At 42.1% G+C, this 10,912-nt stretch overlaps 1 long non-coding RNA gene and 1 other non-coding gene across 2 annotated transcripts; both read right to left on the bottom strand.

Moving 5' to 3' along the window:
• Positions 1-1,350: 1,350 nt before the first annotated feature.
• On the bottom strand, positions 1,351-1,423 carry trnat-ugu (transfer RNA threonine (anticodon UGU)). The gene has a single exon. It is a non-coding gene; the product is annotated as a tRNA-Thr (tRNA).
• A 2,252-nt stretch (positions 1,424-3,675) lies between these two features.
• On the bottom strand, positions 3,676-6,273 carry LOC114429830 (uncharacterized). The gene is made up of 3 exons (XR_003669949.1): positions 6,214-6,273; positions 6,067-6,124; positions 3,676-3,966 (listed from the first exon to the last, which is right to left on the bottom strand). It is a non-coding gene; the product is annotated as an uncharacterized LOC114429830 (long non-coding RNA).
• Between the last annotated feature and the right edge of the window lie 4,639 nt (positions 6,274-10,912).

Raw genomic sequence — 10,912 nt, 5'->3', positions numbered from 1 at the left:
GAGAAGAAGACTGAGAAGAGTGAGAATTAGAGGAGGACGAAGACATGAGGAAGCAGGAGGAAGAGGAGGAGGACGAAGACTAGGAGGTGAATTTAGAGGAAGAGGACGAGGAGGTGAAGAGGAAGGAGGAAGGGTAAGAAGAAATAGAATTACTGATGTCATCGGAGCTACAATAGTGGATCATGTGATCAACCATGGAATGACCCTGAGGGAAGCTGCCAACGGGTTCAGCCTGAGCCGCTACACTGTAGCAAGCATCATGAGGACATATTGATGAGAATGGGTTAGTACAGTTCCTTCACTCTAAGTTTTGTAGGTGTACCATACTCTAATGAGAGAAACAACAATACTGTACATGTAAAACTGAAACTGTTACTCCACAGAATTACTAGACATCCAGCATCTGGAAGGAGGCATGCGAGGATATGGACCAGGCATCATGTCAGGCCTGGATACGGCACTCCAGGAGACATGTTCCCCGGTGCCTAGGACTAGAAGACATTGCATGCGACGTTGATGAAATTCTGTGGCCAGACCCAGAGAGACAATGAGACTGATTTTCTCTCTCTTTCAGTGAAATTGTATGTTTTCTTGTGTTTGTTTTGATGTGTGTGAATAAACATTCATACTTGAAATTTGAATCCCTGTGTTTATAGAACTATTTATGACAAAGGTTTGACCTCACATGGACAGACCTTGTGCACAGAGAAAGCAAAAGCCAGATGTGTTTTCAGTTAATACCATCAGTGTGTAGTTGGCACATTGTGTGCTTAGTAATATGATGGTTTGTGTTAACTGTGTGGTACAAAAATACCATTTTTACAAAGGTTTGAAGAGTTAAGCAAGATGTATTAGCTTTTGCAAGAGATCTACAATGTTTTGCTGATTTGGTGTAAGGTTTTTTTATTTGTGTGTAGAGTTTTGCACAAATAGCCAATAGTTACAGAAATGTGCTTAAGCAATCAGAAAAAACTGTAATGTGTGATGGTGTGTGAGCTCTTACCTTTTGTTGTTGCCAGGGGTGACAGTCAAAAGAGTCCCTCTTGTAACAAGCAGGCATTTATAGTTCCGGACCAGTCTACTCAGGAAATAGGTGCAGGGGGGGAGGGTATCGTTTGATTGAAGGACAATTTTAGTTATGAGTTTTAAAACTTTTAAAGCTTTTAGCTTTTAATAAGAAGGAATTCCATGTACATATGTATTGCATTTGGTGTGAGGTGTATGGTGGGGTAAGTGTAAAATGGAGGGAGAAGGAGAGGCAGTAGCTATGTAAGGTAGCCATTTTGAATGAATGTGTGCACTTCCACCTCCTTCTCAAGCCTCCTACTTGCTGCTACACACCAAGCTTTCTGCCCAAACAGGGACTTGAACCCTGGACCCTCAGATTACAAGTCTGATGCTCTACCGACTGAGCTATCCGGGCTCTACATGTTGTTTCTGAGACTAATTCTGTGCGGACAGGTTAACTGAAACAGAGAGCAATCATTAAGGATGAACTTCCTGTGTGTGCAGACCATTGACAGTAAAAACTATGGACAGAGCTTCCGTGACGTCACCCGTTTGTTTCTGAAGAGCTCGGTGGGAGGTTCCAGGACGTTGATGACCGCCGCCATGTTGGCAGCGTCATGTCCGCCAAAACTCCAAATATGGACAAAAAGGGGGAGCACGAGCGGGGTTTAGGGGGGCGGGCGATCGTGGAAGCAGGAAACTCACGTTGTGATACGTCAACTGTCTGTCACTCAAAGCGGCAACGCCCATAATTAGGCGTAATTTTAAGTCAAAATACCATTGAAACGAGTGAGTTGTAAAAAAATTCACCCCCCCCCCCCCCCCCTGTACAATTGACACTAGAAGAGAACCTATCATCTGAGACCAGAGTGTTTTTTTGTACCAGGCTGTAAACATGTTTTTTTCTGCTGTGAAGTCGGCCATTTTTACATGGGAGTCTATGGGAAATGACTCGCTTTTGGAGCCAGCCCCCAGCAGTTGCGGCGTGAATTACAAGTTTTGACACTTCCGCATGGGCTTCAACTTTGTGGTCCTATACACATAAAGAACACATACTTACATACTTATTACCTTTATTTACCTTTTCTATAAAGCTAAACACAACACTATGCATGTGTGGCCCTTTGATGTCTACAGGTGCAAACTAAACAAAACAAAAGGCAAGTGGTCTTGTGTTATGCCTGAAAAGGGAAGAGCTGTCAATAAGAGGGACGGCTTTTGCTTGACACCTTCCCATGCTTTGGTCCAGCAATACTTAAAAAGTCACAAAGCTCAATTAAAGCGTCTCTTGGAAGTGTGTACAAGGAAGAACCAACTTCTAACTTCAAAGCTTCCAGGTCTGATGAATCCATTTTTTTCTAGGTTGTGGGCAGTGTTAGTGTGGTGCAGAACCTTTTCCTGGGAAGAATAGACAATGCTGCTCTCCTGGCACTCAAAGTTGACCTCAGGTTGCAAGCGGGTCTCTCTCTGCACAGTCGGTCAATCACCACGCGCTCTGTCCACTCCGGCTGAAGATGTGAGGGGTTGGATAATGATCAGGGACGTCTATCTGAAACAGCCAGTCCTTGCCACATCCATCCCAGCGGTGCCTCCAAAATGTTATGCCTGAAAAGGGAAGAGCTGTCAATAATAACACTGACACGCGATTCTTCCTGTCTGGCAGCTTTATGCAGAATTCAGCAAAAATAATTATGTACAGAGGTACAAGTGCTGGAAGTACATGAAATGTACATATACACATGTTCGGTTTTATCTTCATCTGTCTTAAACAGGTTAGTCTTCAAAATAATGTGTTCAAATCAGTAAAATAAAGGTTTAGCTGAAAATGCTGCACTAATATAAATAGAATAACATTCCATTCAGAAATAAACAAATGCATTTTCATTTCACAGTCACACATGTAACCAACTTAACCTCATAACTTCATATAAGCGTACTTACTCTCTGGTTATGAGTCTAGCTTTAAGGTAACACAGACAACATGGAATTAGCGTCTGTTAGCAACATGCTATTACATGTTTCTCTCGCTTTGTGAACACTTGTAAAACATAAACAAATCTAACAACACTGTCTGCATTCACTTAAGATACTAACAGAACTAACAAAAGTGTTTAATCATATAAGGCCACAGTTACAAGAGTTTCTTTACCTGAAAAGGGAAGAGCTGTCAATAATAACACTGACATGCGATTCTTCCTGTCTGGCAGCTTTATGCAGAATGAAGAATCGCCTGTGAGCTCCCCTTTCCTGCCTCTGCAGGCATGAGCAATCGATCAGGACCAGGCCAAGCGAGCCGCAGGCCACAGATCAACCGTTCAGGCAAATCTTCTCTTATCAGTTCACATGAAGCACAATTTTCCCCACAAAACCCACAAATTCTATTTGACAGATTCCAAGAATCAGGTAAAATCAATCCATCACACTTTTCTACTCTCTTTAGATTATAGCTTTAGATTATATTATTTCTTGGGCTCTATGCTCTAAGTGTCTTAAAAATATGTGATTTCCTTTATTTACAGTGGTGCAACTGTGTAGATAGAGAGGACTTCATAAATGATACACTATTACCTAATTATTCTAATAATCACACATTAACACGGAAACAGCACATGGACACCGGCAGGCAAGGTTACCTGTGGCTGAGGTTTTAGAGCGGGATCAGGGGGGAGTGGCTTAGTGGGAGGAGCAGGTCTGTCATGAACCTGACAGGAGAGAAAACAGGAAGCAGAGACAGAGTGACAGAGCTGCACAGAGGTCAAAGGTCAAACAGGCAAGGTTGCCTGTAGCATGTGATCCAATCACAGCTGTGCCATGTGATGTGGTCACCTCACACGCTAATCCCAGGTGTGAACAGTCACTGACTCTACATGGACCCCAGACCAGGACCTGCAAGTCCAGCTGTACCTGGGAGGATGAAGAGGAAGATGACAAGCAGAGCAACATGGACAGGATCCGACTCTGAACACACAGAGAGAGAGAAGGTGACGGGTTAGTCACAGTCCGTCAGGAGGTCAGAGTGTGCGTGTGTCTGTGTGTCAGTGAGTGTGTGTGTGTCAGTGAGCAGTCAGCGTGTGTGTGTGCATGTGTCTGCAGTCAGAGTGCAGTCAGTGTGTGTGTGTGTGTGCAGTCAGAGAGCAGTCAGAGTGTGTGTGTGTGTGTGTGCAGTCAGAGAGCAGTCAGAGTGTGTGTGTGTGTGTGTGTGTGCGCAGTGTGGAATTATATAAGGTTACCTATGCACTGACATGATACAGAGCACATTTTTACTCGTATGTATGCTTTCACTCAGAGAAAAAGGGAGGTTTTCACACTCTTTCACACAAACACATCCTCCGTTACAGGGAGTTCGGGAGGATGTTATCATTCCTGGAACCCTTTTGATGCGGTGAAGGCGAAGCACTGGGAGGCATCGGACGTAAGATAAATCATCCAACATAGGAGGGATACAGAGTGTTTCGCAGTCATAAATATGTTAGACCAATTATTATAATTGGTAGGTGGGAATAACAGGGCAACATGTCCCAATATGGTAATACCAACGAAGGTCTTGAAAAACTGTTGATCTATTATGCAAATAGATTATGCAAATGTACCTCCACGAGCCTGTGTCCAGGGAGGGGCAGAACACTTATGGAGGGGAGTGAAGCAGACTGAAAGGCCTGTGTTCACTGAGTGTTCTCCCTTTGTGTGTGTGTGTGCAGTCAGAGTGTATGTGTGCGTCTGCAGTCAGAGAGCAGTCAGAGTGTGTGTGTGCAGTCGGAGTGCAGTCAGTGTGTGTGTGCGTGCAGTCGGGAGTGCAGTCAGTGTGTGTGTGCAGTCGGGAGTGCAGTCAGTGTGTGTGTGTGCGTGCAGTCGGGAGTGCAGTCAGTGTGTGTGTGTGCGTGCAGTCGGGAGTGCAGTCAGTGTGTGTGTGTGCGTGCAGTCAGGAGTGCAGTCAGTGTGTGTGTGCAGTCGGGAGTGCAGTCAGTGTGTGAGAGTGTGTGTGTGTGTGTGCAGTCAGAGTGTGTGTGTGCAGTCGGAGTGCAGTCAGTGTGTGAGAGTGTGTGTGTGTGTGTGCAGTCAGAGTGTGTGTGTGCGTCTGCAGTCAGAGAGCAGTCAGAGTGTGTGTGTGCAGTCGGAGTGCAGTCAGTGTGTGTGCGTGCAGTCGGGAGTGCAGTCAGTGTGTGTGCGTGCAGTCGGGAGTGCAGTCAGTGTGTGTGTGCGTGCAGTCGGGAGTGTGTGTGTGCAGTCAGAGAGCAGTCGGGAGTGCGCGCGTGCGTGTGTGTGCGAGCAGTCGGAGTGTGCGCGTGTCTGCAGTCAGAGTGTGCGCGTGTCTGCAGTCAGAGAGCAGACAGAGTGTGTGTGTGTGTGTGTGTGTGTGCAGTCAGAATAGTATTTTCTGCTGATCTTTATAAATAATAAACTGTACATTTTCATAATGCCCACTGGTAAATAGTTAGAAATGTTCAAACTGTGTCTCTCTCTCTCCAAAATGCCAACAGGCAGAATGACCGTTTGATATAATAACCACAATATTGCTCCTCACGTGAACTATACTTTATACTATGGTGGAGCATTTGTATATTACTACAGGTTTCATAGTTTTTTTATGTTATTTGTTTTATATGATTTTCTTCCATACTTTTTGATGCCACTTGGTGAGAATTAATTACTCTGATTACTCTTATTACTTACTCTGTACTGAACACTATTTACTTTGATGACAGCAAGGGAGAATATTTTTTTCCAACAGACTAATAATTCAAAAGTAACATTGTCTGATGTAAAATATTTGCATGAAACACAAACGGCTCTCTGCATCTCAGAGCAAAAATCTCTTTCTATAGTATAAATCAGATCACTTAACTGTGTAAACTTTATAACAGTCCTGTGATCCTATGATGAATAAGTATGAATGCATGCACAGCTAGATGTTCAGTCACTTTCACTACCGCTCTCTGAATTCACATAGCAGTTGTCCTCTCCTGTGTTCCCTATAAACCACAAAACCACAAGAGGGCGAATCATTCTCACTGAAAGTAGGTATTATCACAAAAATTAAGTCAGTCTCCAGCAGCTTACCGTTTGGTGTTTCTTCCTCGTCGTCAAGGTGATCCATGTCGTGACTCACAAAAATATTCTAGAAAGATAAATCACCTGTTAAATCAATCAGAAGATGATGTGGAAAAATTCTACATTTCTGCTGTAGACTGAACACAAGTTGAGTACCTTAGTCCTGACAAGTCTTTCCCAGTGTCCCTGCTGCTGTTTGACTAGTTTGAGAACGGGTTCGTTGGACTTCATTTCCCAGCAGCACTGTTCAGCAACAATATTCTGGTAAAGCTCCAGGTCGGCTCTGTACTGACGACCATTCACTCTGCCACTGCAGAACAAAAAGAGGGCATCAACACACTCCAAGTTTCCTCCATACCAGGTCACTTGTTTGCAATTCTGAAGCATTTAAGGCAATTTACGATTTCAATTTGCAAAAACACAAAAGGGAACATTAATATTCTACATTGTTTCATGATCATCTGTCAAACTCTATAATCTTCCCCTATATCCCTCCTCATTCTTTGTCAGGGTGAACCAATAAACCACTATAATTCCTTGGAAGCTTCCCACAGGTGAGCAACCACAAGGAATCAGGTATACTGACAGTCAAGAAATGCACCAACAACCAAGTTACATATTTGCTGCTGATAGAAGGTCTTAGGAATCAGATGGGCAAGCTTTATTCTACTGTTATGTAATGTATACAATGAAAATCTGACACAAATGAGGGCGGGTATATTGAGTCTGTGCAAACAAAGAAGTTTGTTCCCTGACATGAATGAATGTAACTGCAGCAGAGTAAAGATATCTTTGCTAAATTAGTATAATGTTAGGCCAATCAAATTTCATGATAATGTAATCACAAATTAAATGTAGATTTCCTTTAAATCCAATTATGAGACAGCTGTATTATTCAGAAACAACAGAATACAGAACAATCACAGTAGCACCAAAGGAAAGTGACTGAATGAGATGCCCTTTACATTAAACTGTAACCCGGAACTGTGTGACACCGTTTGTTTGTCTAATTTACAGACTGGCATGCCGAACATGTACCCACTACCACCAGTGTAAAATGCTCTGGACAGAAAGTTCCACTGAATGTTGGATGTGATGAAAGTGAGTGAGCAAACACTGGTGGTCTGGTCCTGACAGACCTGTAGATGACTCTGTCAGAGAAGAAATCACAGCGCTGACTTTCTGGGTTCACCAAGATCACTCTTGCAACTGCACAGTTGACCGTCTGATACCAACGTACATGGGGGTGGTAACTGAAATCCAACAACAAAACACTTAGAACAATGTAACTGTATTATTAAGACCACATATTGTACGACGTCTCGTGCCTTTTTGTTGAGTCGTCTCTTCTGTTAGTGCTGATGACCTGCTGTCTGTAGCTTCCATCTGCCCCTTCAGGTACACCTGTACACATGATTTATGGAGTGTCTCAGCTCATTCATAGTAGCCTATATAAAACATCTTTCTGTGTGCTAGTTTACACCATCTCTTGCCTCTTAGTGTCAATCTGCGATGTTTCGTAAACTGTGGATCTGTATAGAAGTTACAAAAATGCTTTTACCATTTCCAGAGGGGTTTAGAGAGGCAGCCAGGCTAATCACTGGATACACGTCTATCGCATCCCTCTTCCCGTGTATGATAGCCAGCGTTCAATTAAACATTTGTGACAGTGTGTATGTGACAACAACAACATCAAAATGGATATAAACCTTAAGTGGCTACAGAGCAGAATGAAAGGTATTACAGGAGCACAGAAACAAGAGAGCAGAGGCTGTGTGGTTCCCTTACGCTCTTTGCAACAACAACCACCTAATCAAAGGCAATAAGCTCTGACAACACCCCAACAAACTGGGAATAGGGTTATAGAATAATTATTGTATGTTTCCTCACTGTAACGCTGCTGTTAGTAATAACAGTTTCTTTGGCGGACCTTGAAGTTTCTATGCCCTATTACTCAACACTGTGCTCTGTTTGTACAAGGAGCCCTGACAATCAGGCATCTCTGCCACTCCCTACGTATTGATAATAATGCCGCACAAACTTAATCACAGTACTCATTTTGAATGTATACAAGACCTGAAAGAATACAAAGCTCAATCAAAATCAGCAGCACACCATGCCAAACACATACTGGTACTCACACTCAAAACTACACTGAATCTCTGAAACACATGCTTATCTAAAGACACCAACCTCTCCTTCTTAATTATTATTAATTAATATTATGATTAATTTTCTTCTTTTTAATGTGAAAGAAGAAAAGAATTCTAAGAAGAAAAGAAGAAAACAAATCTGTCAGGGCACGGTTACATTTCCATTCAAACAATATAAAAAGCACTACTGTTTCCATTACAGCTGAAGGTTTACAAACCATGTACAGAATCATTGTATCATTTAAAATAACACAACATAACAGTTGTGGCTGTGTTAGTAACTTACTTTGTAGATGACTGGCTCAGAAAATACTGGGGTATCAACACACAGTATCTGTGAAGAGGACACAGAAAATCATCAACACATGCATTGTGTTTACTGTCAGTTGTTGTATATGCTGCTAACACAACCCAATGACTCCATGGGTATTAATAAAGTTCATGTGAACGCACGACACTTTGATCATGTTCAATTTCAAATGACATAAACCAAACAGGCTCTCACACACAAGGAGTTCAGCAGCTCTGGTGCTTTAACACATCTTCATTAAAGTGAACAGCCATGAAGAAAGGCCTCCATGTTCAGTGAAAGGCACTACAAACAGGTTTTATCCTGCTGACTGAGCTACATGCTGTCACTCATTTTGACATCCTACTCGCTATCTCTGGGCTCACAAACGGGAAGTTCTTAGATGACACTTTCTATGTCTCAGAGAAAACTCCTACCTGCTCTCGTACTATAGAGTTCCTTCTGTTGAATGTGTCACTGTTTGTTTAGCATGTTCCTCCTGATGTTAGCTGTATGACTGCTGCAGCGACCGCTTGTTTTCTTTTAACGGCAGCCGGACACGGATGCGGCAGAGTGTTGTTGGACAGCAGCAGAAGACACAGCGTAGACCCAGATTAATTAGTCACAGGTTCACTTGCTTCGATTTTCGCATCAATTGATCTAGACGCAAAGGCGTGAAATCAAATATTTGTAAAACTGTTTTATTAATATTTACAAATACACAAATACAGACACAAGACTTCTTACCATAATGTGTTTTTGAGATTGGAGGTTGAATCCTTGTAAGCCGATGTTACCCCACATGGTAAACAGAGTTTGCTCCATCAGCACGCTGTCTCCTTTCCTCCCTGTGGACGTGAACAGCTCCTCCAAGTGTGGCCGAGGAACATGAAGTCATTGCAGCAGCATCGAAACAAGGTCCTGAGCAGCATAACAACAGATAAAGTAAAAATAAAGACGATACAGAACAACCATTAGATATGCAGATATACATGTAAGTCTGTTCCGGTTGGCCAGCAGGTGGTGCAGAGGCACGGTTGGTTTGGTTGGAGTGACAGCTCACATGCTGCACTTTTCTTCAGTGACACCGTAGTTGCTGAGAGAAGTTTGTGCAGGGCGCCATATTGCTTTCAGAAGTTTGATTCCTCTGAAAGGTAAGCAGCACTTTATGATGTGGTTTATTTTATGTGAAGGTAGTGATTGTGCATGGCTCCTTGGGAGCTCACTGTAAAAATGGATATTTATGAGGCTGAGTTCTGTTTCTGACAATTACATTATTTGGTAGTTAACCCTTCATTGTAAGCATACCTATAAGTATGTGTAGTCATATCAGTGTTAATTTTGGCAGCAATTTTTGATTTAGTTTTTATTTTAGTCTTGTGACTAAAATGTCATTTGATTTTAGAAACATTTTAGTCATCAACATTTTTTAACTTTTAGTCTAGTTTTAGTCGACTAAAATTCTATGATATAGGCTATTTGTCATGAAATTAGTTTGACTGTGCAATAAAAACAGGCACAGCTTTAACTTTTGTTATTTGAAACAAACATCTCTTTATTTAATTGCCGTTACCTTTTCACAAAAGAACAAAAGCACCAGTGAACAGTGAGCTGCTCTCCCTGAACGTTCATACACTGTTCAGTCATGACCTTCTTCATGAACAGGCTCTCTCATATTCTAATAGGCTCACCCTTAACCCATCTGCAAACACGTGTTGCCAACAGCCAATAGAAAGGAGACACAACACAAAAACTAATCAAGTTTACTAACATGAATACAAACAACAAACCTAAAATAACATCCCTGAAGCACATACACCCAACACTAACCAGGTCTAAATGCATTCACTAGTTAACTAGTGCAACGTTTTGCCTTACTAGTGCGAGAAATAAAATATTTAATATCAAGAAATGAACTGAACTGGCTTTCCATACAACACTGTCATGAGGTCCACATTGTGCTGTAATGGAATCCAGAGTCTGAGAGTGTATGACTTTATAACAAATAACAATTTCACTTTGTAGATTAAAGCAACATGTGCTTACACCAGAATCAGTCCTGTCAGCTGATATGAACAGGACTTCCTCCTCCTCCTCCTCAGGTTCAGACAATATGAAGTCCTCTATAAAAACACATACATTCATTAAGTATGTGTTCTTTATGTGTATAGGACCACTGTCCTCTGTGGACTAGCAGATGTGAGCATGTGAGGAACTGGAACCACTTCTTCATCTGAACCATGGAGATGCCAATTTATAACACCTGAAACCACCTCCACTGTCTGCACACACAGGAAGTTCACCCTTAAAGAAGCATTCAGCGAATTTCTTATATGTTTGAATGTAGCCAATCAATGCTCTCTGTTTCAGTTAACCTGTCTGCACAGAATTACTCCCTAAAATGACATGTAGA

This window comes from Parambassis ranga, unplaced genomic scaffold, assembly GCF_900634625.1.
Source record: "Parambassis ranga unplaced genomic scaffold, fParRan2.1 scaffold_21_arrow_ctg1, whole genome shotgun sequence".
Lineage (NCBI taxonomy): Eukaryota > Metazoa > Chordata > Actinopteri > Ambassidae > Parambassis > Parambassis ranga.
Note: the sequence above shows the minus strand (reverse complement) of the source record. Positions and strands in the feature narration are given on the sequence as shown.